The following is a 12,361-nucleotide window of genomic DNA, read 5'->3' as shown; positions in this document are numbered from 1 at the left end:
ACATTGCAAATTAATATTAAAATATTTTTCACATGCTCTTCAGCTGTAATAAGTACCAGATCTCAAAAATATAAACTGTAATGGCTAACAGGTTGTGCTGAATAGATTTCAGAGAAAGAGCGAAAGAAAAACATATGATTGTATGTATTTCAGGAGATTTCAAACCCTCCTTGATGTTAATTTGTTATTTCCATCTCATAATTTCTGACATATCTTTTTCTTAATTTTATTGATATTTTTAGACTACATTGTGTGTTTGCAAGTTTTTTCAACTTGTTGCAAATCTCCAAAAATGTTTCCAATATATTTATTGAAAAAAAGTTCGCATATAGGTGGACCCATACAGTCCAAACTTGTTCAAGGGTCAACTGCAGTCTCCACTGTAATTTATTTTTCTTTCTTTATGATTAGGGTTTTTTGTGTACTTTTAAAAATACTGTTGTCCACTTCTAATATAATAAAGTTGTTCTCCTGTGTCTTCTTTTAAAACTTTATAGCTTCACTCTTCACATTTAGGTTTCCTTCTTTTTTTTTTTTTTTTTTTTTTGTACTTTAAGTTCTAGGGTATGTACATATGCATAACGTGCAGGTTTGTTACAGATGTATACTTGTGCCATGTTGGTGTGCTGCACCCATCAACTCATCAGCACCCATCAACTCATCATTTCATCTCATTTTTTATATAGTGTTTCAACTAATATTTGTGTTATATAACCCAGATGTTAATTAAAAGTATTAAAATACGTTGCTCCTACTTTCTTCCCTTTGTCTCTCTTCCCTTCCTCCTTCTTCCTTTCCTTTGTTTGAGCATTTCTTTAGTATTTTCTATATACTATACCCATGCTAAGTGAAGGGTTTCAAGACAGAATACAACTTATAATTAAGTGTAGGAAATTGGTACCATTAAAGTAGCTTTTTAAAAGATATATTCAAGTAGAAGTAAGACGATTATACTTATCCAGCTTAATGGATTAACACTCATGCTATCTTGGTCTCTGTAGCCTCCATATTAAGTAGTGTTCCAGGCTCACTAGTGGCATGTCTTCTTTTTATCTAAGGATAGATGGATTTGGTCATAATTTCATTGTATTTTTCTTTCACAAAATGTTTCCTTTTGTTTTGTTTTGTGTGTGTGTGTGTTTGTTTTTTTGAGACAGAGTCTTGCCCTGTTGCCATGGCTGGAGTGCAGTGGTGCGATCTAGGCTCACTGCTTGAGCCTCCCGGGCTCAAGCGATTCTCCTGCCTCAGCCTCCAGACTAGCTGGAACTATAACCACATGCCACCATACCAGGCTAATTTTTATATTTTTGGTAGTGACGGGGTTTCCCTCATGTTGCCCAGGCTGATCTGCAACCCCTGAGCTCAGGTGATCTACCCACCTCAGCCTCTCGAAGTGCTGAGATGAGTCCTGTGTCTGAGTCACCGTGTCTGGCCACAGAATGTTTATTTTAACTTTTTTTTCTTTTACATAATATACAAAAATGTCTCATTTTTTTTTTCTAATCACCTAATGTAGGGTACACCTGCCAAAGTCATGCATTTTTGTCAAGATTTTGAGAACATCCATCTCCATCATAAACTTCTCCAGTGATTTCTGGCAGTTTGTAGCTCACCAGAAACCAAGAGCAAACAAATTACTGAATTGATTGGTTGGAAACTCCAGAAACAATATTCTAAAATTACACTCATATGCTTCATATGACTAATTGCTGCTGCTTCCCCTCTTTCTTTAGATAATCCTTCCCCATAAGCCACCACACCTAGCACTTTTCAAGTATATAGTTTGAGCTATCATATTGATGGAAAATACTAATAAAAATATTTCCAATGGGAAGAAAGTTTCAAAAGAGTTGGGATTTGAAGGATTGGATGCATTACATCCTTGTTTTGTTTTGATTTGTTTTACTTTGCTTTGTTTACGGTTTTTATTTTTTCTTTTATTATATATTAAGTTTGGGGGTACATGAACAGAATGTGCAGGTTTGTTACATAGGTATACACATGCCATGATGGTTTGCTGCACCCATCAACCTGTCATCTACATTAGGTATTTTTCCTAATGTTACCTCTCCCCTAGCCCCGCACCCCCTGACAGATCCCCTGGTGTGTGATGTTCCCCTCCCTATGTCCATATGTTCTCATTGTTCAGCTCCCACTTATGAGTGAGAACATGCTGTGTTTGGTTTTCTGTTCCTTTGATAGTTTGCTGAGAATGATGGTTTCCAGCTTCACCCATGTCCCTGCAAAGGACATGAACTCATCCTTTTTATGGCTGCGTAGTATTCCAAGGTGTATATGTGCCACATTTTATTTATCCAGTCTGTCATCGATAGGCATTTGGGTTGCTTCCAAGTCTTTGCTATTGTGAACAGCATAGAACCCTTCTTAATTTTCTTTTCTTTCTTTCTCTCTTTCTTTCTTTCTTTCTTTCTTTCTTTCTTTCTTTCTTTCTTTCTCTCTCTCTCTCTCTTTCTTTCTTTCTTTCTTTCTTTCTTTCTTTCTTTCTTTCTCTTTCCCTTCCTTCCTTCCTTCCTTCCTTCCTTCCTTCCTTCCTTCCTTCCTTCCTTCCTTCCTTCCTTCCTTCCTCTCTCTCTTTCTGCCTGCCTGCCTGCCTGCCTGCCTTCCTTCCTTCCTTCCTTCCTTCCTTCCTTCCTTCCTTCCTTCCTTCCTTCCTTCCTTCCTTTCTTTTTCTTTCCTTTCTGACAGAGCCTCACACAGTCACCCAGGCTGGAATGCTGTAGTGCAATCTTGGCTCACTGCAACCTCAGCCTCCCAGGTTCAAGCAATTAATTTTTGCATTTTTAGTAGAGACAAGGTTTCGTCATGTTGGCCAGGCTAGTCTCTAACTCCTGACCTCAAGTGATCTACTCACCTCAGCCTCCCAATGTGCTGAGATTATAGGTGCAAGCCACTGCACCCAGACCACATCCTTCTTAAATTCTGAACCAAATAAAAAAAAAATGGCACCAGTTAAAAAAAAAGGAAACATCACCTTCATTCCTGATAGAGCTATTGGAGAACATACATACCTCAATGTGAGTGGTTCCACGTGCAAGCCCATAGGTGTAGAACTTCACCAGTTCTTCAGAGAAAGTGTTGGACTCTTCAGAAAAGAAGCATCTATCCAGATGTCCAACTCACACTAATTCAACTGTTAAGTGAAAGTGGATATAAATAGGGATTTTATTCTATAGTGGTGAAATTTTCTCTAACCACTTGAGAAATCCAAACAAATGGCTACCATTTGTAAATAAATTAACACACTTCGCCCCAAATCAGAGGAGCAAAACAGGTGGGCAAAAGACCAAAGGAAATCCCCTCTAATGAAAAACAGAGAAATTAAAAAACATTACCCTAGCAAAACCCCCAGAAAAAAACAACACAAATTTCTTTCGGAAAGCACCCTAGATTCAATACCATGTCTTTTATGATACTATGTTGGTTACCCCCATAAACCCAATGAACTCTTCTAAACTTCTTGTGGCTGACTTGCTTTCCATCTTCATTTTATTATCACAAGATACCTAGAGGCCATGATTACAGAGGAAATAATCCAAATACTAAATACTTATTATAGTATATCGTAATGTACAATATCATACATGTTATATGTCAAATGGGAAGAGAAGAAGGAGAAATTTTCTACTAGGTAGTAGACCTTACTTTTTGACTGGCTATATAGCAGCAATTGAGATAATATGAATACCTAACACATACATAATATTAAGAAAAATAGAGGGTATTTTTTAACATCTTTTTAAATGGTGGGGATAGCTTACAAATAGCCTATTTCAAAGCCAGTGTTTTCCCAAAAGCATAGGGCTTTCCCCCACAACTAGATCAATGTTAACCTTATGTTTGACAGAAAGAAGGAGAGAATCACATATACAACAGTTTTATTATTCCCATGATTATGCAGTTGCAAAAAGAGTATCAATAGGAGTAACATCAGCTATAGCAGCATGTATTGCTAATTAAAATAGAAATAGCCTTATATTATAATGATTAAATAAAGATACAGGTCAGAACCACAAAACTCTCCAAAATATAAAGCTCTAGATATTAATAATTCAGATTTATAAAATATAAAATAAATCTGAATTTATATTATAAATAAAATAATATATTTTATATTTATATTATAAAAGATAAAGATAATGGAATATTTTTCTAAATGATTAAGATCCAGAGAAACTAAGATTCTGAACTTCATTGAGCCCTTCATTGTTAATTTTTATTAATAAAATATTGATGATAAAATAAGAAACACGCTTGTATAAAACATATATAATGAACTCTAAATATCAAGGCTAACATTTTGGCATATATTCAAACGTAAATACATAGGGTTCTTTTGTTTTTTTCCCCCAGTTTATATGGAGGCCTAGTAAACATACAAAGAGTAGAACTGAATCTTGACAGATGAATTTGAACATTCAGGGCACCCTCTTGTTATATGTTGCATTGTGTTCTCAAAATTTATATGTTGAAGCTTAAACCCCAAGTACCTCAGAATGTGACTGTTTTGGAGATGGGATCCCAAAGAGATAAAAATTAAATTAAAATGAGCCCCCTGTGTGCTCTACTCCATTCTAACTGGTGTCTTATAAGAAGATATTGGGATACACGAATAGACACCAGATAAGCTCTTGCACAAAAGAAAGACCATGTGAAGACAAAGGGAAATGTCAGTCCTCCACAAGTCAAGGAGAGAGGGCTCAGAAGAAACAAAACCCGCTGACACCTTACTTTTGGACTCCAGCCTCCAAAACTATGAGAAAAAAAATCTCTGCTTTAAACTACCCTGTCTGTAGTATTTTGTTATGGCAGCCATAGCAAACAAATACACTATACCTTATTTCTTAGAAACTATACATTGTTTAAAATTATCTGAAAAACTGATTTCACATTACTAGGAGTTTGGCTTCAAAATTACTACATGTATAAAGGTTGTCAGAAGCAAACAGAAATCACATAGGTGCTAAGGATATTTATCACAAAGAACAGCCTTCCCAGTTACAAATTGTAATGCTTATAATTTGTTTCTCATTTAAAAATTATAACCTCTAAATTTAGAGTATCTGACATGCCTTTGTTACCAGTAGAAAGTGTCCAGGTTCCTGGTGCCTTGAACAAAAGATTGGACAAAATGCACAAGCAAACCAAGGAAAACAAAAGCAGGTATTTATTGAAAAACGAAAGTACACGTCACAGTATGGAAACAGGCCCAAGCATGGGGGCTTAAGAGCCCTGATTAGAAACAAATTTTCTGGGGTTTCAATACTCTAGAGATTTCCCATTGGTTACTTACTGTATGTTCTATGTAAATGAAGAGAAGGAAGTGAAGTTATGGAGTCATTTACTAGGAATGTGCCCTATGTAAATGGAGAGGATGTTACTTGGCTTGTGTGGTCTATGTAAATGGAGAGGATTAATGTGAAATTACGAAGTGTAAATGGTGTACATGGAGAGGATGAAATGAAGTCACAAAGCCATTCACATTTCTGTCATTCCTAAAGTGCTTTCATTTGATTTAGTTCTAGGAAGTCAGTGTAGGTCGGCCTTATGTTCTCTGCCTCCAGTCCTATTTCCTCTCTCATCTCAATCATGGGTCTCCATAGATGAAATAGTAACCAAATTTAGGTTTTGTCATGGAATTGATAAACCAATTTTAAAGATTTTGTAAAACTTTTGTTCTCAATGACTAGTATGAGTAGAACCTCATATTTCTTATTAAAGTAGTAACTTTTCATTAAGACAATAGAGGCATCAAAACCTTAATTAATGAACTGGTACTTGAAGTTACTCTGTAGCAGGATGAGCTGCAGACAAAACTCCTCAGACATCGAGTTAAAGAAGGAAGGGGTTTATTAGGCTGGGGGCATCTGCAAGACTCCTTTCTCAAGAGCTGAGCTCCCCGAGTGAGCAATTCCTGTCTCTTTTAAGGGCTCACCACTCTAAGGGGGTGTGTGTGAGTGGGTCGTGATTGATTGAGCAAGCAAGATACACGTGACTGGAGGCTGTATGCACCGGTAATTAGATTGGAACAAAATAGGATAGGGATTTTCACAGTGCATTTCTATACCATGTCTGTAATCTATAGATAACACATCAGGGGTTGATCTTTAACTACCAGGTCCAGGGTGCAGCACCGGGCTGTCTGCCTGTGGATTTCGTTTCTGCCTTTTAGTTTTTACTTCTTCTTTCTTTGGAGGCAAAAATTGGGCATAAGACGATATAAGGGGTGGTCTCCTCCCTTATTTCATGAAGTAGGTATTAACCTATTTTTTCTGTGGCTCTATTTTAATATATGCATTGTATTAGCCTGTTCTCACTTTGCTAAAAACAAAACCTGAGATTGAGTGAGTTATAAACAAAAGAGGTTTAATTGGTTCATGGTTCCACAGGCTGTGAAGCGAGCATGATGCTGACATCTGCTTGGCTTCTCAGGAGGTGTCAGGAAACTCACAATCATGCTGGAAGGCAAAAGGGGAGCAGCACCTCACAAGGCCAGAGAAGGACCAAGAGAGAGATGGGGGAGTTGCTGCCCACTTTGAAACAACCAGATCTCAAGAGAACTCACTATCACAATGACTGTACCAAGTGAGATGATGTTAAACAATTTATGAGAATCCACCGCCATAAACTAATCACCTCCCACCAGGCCCCACCTCCAACATAGAGGATTACAATTCCATATGAGATCTGGGTGGGGACACAGATCTAAAGCACGTCATGCATTTAATATTGTAGTAGGATATTCACATACTGAACCTTAATATGTTTTCACTGCAGATTAAACGTATGGTATTTGTCAGTGTTTACAATTCACTTAACCTTTTCTTTGGCTACTTAAATTTTCTTAACACAAACCTAACTCTATCATCAAGAAGAACACAGTAACTTCAAGTCTTCTCTCTATTCATTAGAAGATTGAGTATAGTATATTTTCCACTGTAGCCTAAGTTATCATTGTGGAGTCTCATAACTGTGTTACATTTCTATTTATCAAATATACCTAAATTGTGAAAGTGTTATGCAATGGAACATAAATTGGCACTGCACGTACACAAGTTTATAATCATTAAACTGAGATACAAGTTAAAATTAACTAATTTTTAGATAATATAGAATATTAGAAAGAGACAAAAATTAACTTCAGGTTCTCACCACAAAGACAATACTATATTGGAATCTTTGTTTAGATCAAGAGTATTTTATTTTACATGATTATACTGCATTGACAATTTTATAAATTTTTTTTATCAGGTTTTCTTATTTTTTTATATACTGTATTTGAGCTAAGTTCAAATTGGTATATTTAAGTGCTCACATTAAAAATCAAATCTTTGGCTACAGTTATTGCAAAGATAGTGAACTGAGGAATGTTGAAAAGATATTGGGAGAGGCAACCCTATAGGCTATAACCCATTCATAGATATACATTTATTCTTTTTCAACAAGGTTTTTGAGCAATTAAAACTCTTAAGCAATGTTGTGAATTTCATGATTAAAGAGAAGACATGGGAGGGGATGTGTATGGCACATACTATTTTATTGGAGTTGAGTCCATTTCTCTTTATTCCCTTTGGAGAATTGTTCACATTCAGCTAGTGAATAGTGGCCTCTGTTTACTGATACCCTCAAACTGCTCTGTCAAAAGAGTCAGAGTTGCTTATTCTCCAATGTCTTCACTGTAGTCTGTGAAAATTCTCAACATATTCTCAGGATATGCAGTGAGAGCAATGTGTGGTTCTCAAATGTTCAATAACATAGGCTTTTTATATTATTTATGACCCCAGGTGTCACAGGTACATCTTACATTCTGTTGGTTCAAAGTCACTTTGTTTTTATCAGGGAATTTATACTCATAATCTATAAGAATATGTTTTGTTGTTGTTGTTTTGGGTTTTTTGAGACAGAGTCTCTCTCTGTCACCACGCTGGGGTGCAGTTGCAGGATCTTGGCTCACTGCGACCTCTGCCTCCTGGGTTCAAGTGACTCTCCCGCTTCAGCATCCCGAGTAGCTGGGACTACAGGTGCGTGCCACCACCTCCAGCTAATTTTTGTATTTTTAGTAGAGATGGGTTTCACCATGTTGTCCAGGATGAGCTGGATTTCTTGACTCATGATCCAGCCGTCTCGGCCTCCCAAGGTGCTGGAATTACAGGTGTGAGCCATCACACCCGGCCAGAATATGTTTTTTTTTAAGAATATTTTTAAACAATCTGTCAATTGTTCACAAACTATGTTTTATGCAGTTACAACATGGAGGCAGTTTATGTCCTGAACTGGTAGTAGGTACTTATTTTTAAGTGAGCTAAACTAACAATTGGATGATTAGCTTTTTTTACAAACTGACTTTTTTTCCTACTCAATGAATCATAGTAAACAGTTCAGGGTAAGATCCTTTAAAATATTTACAACTTACCTAAACCGCAGCTGATATTATTAAATAACATTATCTTTGATCATATGCATACATATATATGTTTTTATGATATATGTATACCTATGCACAGGTATTTAAACACACACACATACTTCATCTTTGTCTATGAAAAGAAAAATAATTTCAGCTATTTTAACAAAAAGATATTCAACACAGGGAATTATGTGCCTGCAGAGCCCTTAGCAGCATAGGAGGGATAAAAGACATGGAGTCACTTTTGGCCCTGGTGAAATCAGGAGCACTGGAATCTCAGTATGTACATATCACGTTTCTGTTGCATGAGCACCAAAGCAGAGTGACAGTATCACAACTATGAAGTGCTGTACATCCCAATTGTGAGGTCTTCTCTTGGTTCTACCTGTTACTGTTATGGAAGGATAATACCTCTTCTTCCTTCCTACTTTCAAACTGTCACCCTCATTACTCTCAACTAGTGTGTTCTAAACTAGAATTCTCCTGGCAAAGAATTCTTGGAAATGTAGGTGCCAGTGTTCTAAAAGAGTTTAAAAAGCTGTCTGTTTGGTCTGTGTTCTGTACATTTTAAAGGTACTATGTAACTCAGGTGGAGATGGTGGCTCATGACTGTAATCCTAGCACTTTGGGAGGCTGAGGTGGATGGATTACTTGAGGACAAGAGTTCGAGACCAGCCTAGCCAACATGGGGTAATGCCATCTCTACTAAAAATACAAAAAATTAGCCAGGAGTGGTGGTGTAGTAGTCCCAGCTATTCTAGAGACTGAGGCATAAGAATTGCTTAAGCCAAGGAGGTAGAATGTTACAATGAACCAAGACTGCACTACTGCATTCCAGCCTGGGCAACAGAGCAAGACTCTGTCTCAATAAACAAACAAACAAACAAACAAACCAATTTATGTGATATGGTTTTGCTGTGTCCCCACCCAAATCTCATCTTGAATTGTAACTCCTACAATATTCATGTGTTGTGGGAGGAACCTGATGGGAAGTAATTGAATCATGGCGGGCAGGTCTTTCCCATGCTGTTCTTATGACAGTGAATAAGTCTCATGAGAGCTGATGGTTTTAAAAACAGGAGTTTCCCAGCACAAACTCTCTCTCTTTGCCTGCCACCATCCACATAAGATATGACTTGCTCCTCCTTGCCTTCCACCATGATTGTGTGGCCTCCTCAGCCATGTGGAACTGTAAATTCATTAAACCTATAGCTTTTGTAAATTGCCCAGTCTCAGGTATGTCTTTGTCAACAGCATGAAAAACAGACTAATACACTATGTAACCTAATACTCAAGTAAATAATACAGATATCTACAATAGTAGCAATTTTTATTGTTATTTTCCTATAAAACAGGAACTTGATTTTGGCAGAGATGAGAGAAGAAATGTTGAAGATGCAGCACTATAAGTAGTCAGAGAAGGGCATAGTCAAATTTACAAATAAAGTTTGGGCATGTGTGGAAAAAATGGAGATATCAATCCATCTCCCTTTTTTGTTTTGTTTTGTTTTATTACAATAGTTTTAGGGGCACAAAGGGTTCTTGTATACATGGATGAATTATATACTAAAACCAAATTTTAAAATATAGCCAGCTCATTATGTGAATTGACTTTTATAACAGAATATAGAAAATGAGATATAGGCATATTGAATAAATGAGAAACTGAAATTAATGATGTCTCTAAAACCACCTAGCTCCTAAAATTCATTTTACCAAATCTATCATTAATATGTCTTATCCTGGAAAATAAAGATAGTAATAAAAAGACTTTAATAGATACATTTTATATCTCAAAAACTCTAATCTTTCCCTGTGGTGGATATGTTTCCTATAATCTTAACTAAAATATTCTCATGAGGTCTGAGTGGAAAAATAATCTCTACAATGAGTTTTCTTGCTCTGGTTATAAGAAACTATTTAAAGGAAAAACCGGTAAGCTGTTCATTCTTTTTTGTTTTTTGTTTTGTTTTGTTTTGTTTTGTTTTATTGAGACAGAGTCTCACTCTTTCACCCATGCTGGAGTGCAGTGGCAGGATATCGGCTCACTGCAACTCCTGCCCCCTGGGCCCTAGTGATCGTTCCTCCTCAATCTCCGGGTTCGCTGGGACCACAGGCATGTACCACCACACCTGACTAATTTTTGTATTTTTAGTAGAGACAGAGTTTTGCCATGTTGCCCAAGCTGGTCTCAGACTCCTAAATTCAAGCAATCCACCCTCCTCAACCTCCCAATATGCTGGGATTACAGATGTGAGCCACCACACCCAGCCTGTTCCCTTTTATTTAAACTTAAAAATATGTACTAAGTAATTATTATTTGTTCAATACTATTTTATACACTAGAAGTTTAAATCCAAAAGGATGCTTCAAGGAGACTGGATTATAATTATTGTCTATATGTTTGTCAAGTAGATGCTAAAAAGAGGTGTTAATTAAGGAAATAAGACACTGTTTCAGTCTTAAAATTTTGATGATTCAAATTTCTGTCAGGATCACGCTCTTCCTTTCTTTAGAAGCTGAGGAAATAATAGATCTTCCACTTTTCTCCCCAAAACCCCTGAAACAAAACTAGTCTTTTTTTTCTACAATCATCTTGGGAAACAGTGTAGAGAGAAGAATCAAATTAGCTTTATTGATGGAATGATGGAGAGGCCCGCCTCTGCCATTAAGTTAAGAAGGAGGGGTCAAAGCAGAGTTCCAAGGCCAGATCTGAAACATCTGCCTCCTCCTGTAGCAGAGTGCAGGACGTTTGACATGAACTACTAGCAACGAAAATGTCATAGAAAGAATGACTCCCAATCAGAAAAGAAGATTCCGTACCAGAAATGTTTCTGTGTGGACAAACACAACAGATGTCCCCTATACAGACATGCAGCAATGAGTTACGAGAGAGAAGCATGTTATTAAATTGTTTTAAGGGTTCATTACCAAGGCTTAAGTCTTTTCCAAATCCTTCAGGATGTGCAAAATAACCAGAAATTTTTAAGGACAGGATTAACATGATCTGATTCATGTTTTAAAAATAAAACTTCAGAGCTAAGTGTAAAATAAAATGGAGTTGAGGAAAAGGGACCATTTACTAGGCTGACCCAGTATTTTTGACAGTAGGTGACGGTGACTTGGAGTAGGGTAGCAGAAAAAAATAAAAGAGAACTGAGCAAGTTTAACAGGAATTTAGTGGGCAGAAATGATAGAACTTGGAGGACAAACAAGATAAAGGAAAAACTAATCATTTAGGCCGGCGCGGCGCGGTGGCTCATGCCTGTAATCCCAGCACTTTGAGAGGCTGGGGCAGGCGGATCATGTGGTCAGGAGATCGAGACCGTCCTGGCTAACATGGTGAAACCCTGTCTCTACTAAACATGCAAAAAATTAGCCAGACGTGGTGGCACACGCGTGTAGTCCCAGCTACTCGGAGGCTGAGGCAGAACAATCGCTTGAATCTGGGAGGCGGAGGTTGCAGTGAGCCAAGAACATGTCACTGCACTCCAGTCTGGGCAACAGAATGAGACTCTGTCTCAAAGAAAAAAAAAAAAGAAAAAAGAAAAAGAAAAAAAGAAAACCTAATTCATTCAATCATTCAATTAATACATATTTACTGAATTACTGCAATATTACTGGGCTTGGTGCTGCAACAGTGAATACAACAAAAATCCCTTAAATCATAGATTATGTATTCTATGGAAAGGTAATTCTCATTCTTCAGCTACTGGTCCTCGGATTCAATCTAACATTAATCATAAACTTATATTTCAAGACAACTGACAAATCTGTCATAAGCTTGATTCATCATCAGTGAAAGTTTCTAGTTCCCCAAAGGATATTTAAAAAAGAGAGAGAGATGCAGCTCCTGAAGGCAAGTGTCCCAGATTGGATTTTTTGCTTCATTTTGTTTTCTTTTGTTTTGTTTTAACATGGAGATGCTAGATTAAA

Source organism: Macaca mulatta, chromosome 5, assembly GCF_049350105.2.
Source record: "Macaca mulatta isolate MMU2019108-1 chromosome 5, T2T-MMU8v2.0, whole genome shotgun sequence".
NCBI lineage: Eukaryota > Metazoa > Chordata > Mammalia > Primates > Cercopithecidae > Macaca > Macaca mulatta.
The sequence above is the reverse complement of the archived record's forward strand: the minus strand, read 5'-3'. Positions refer to the sequence as shown.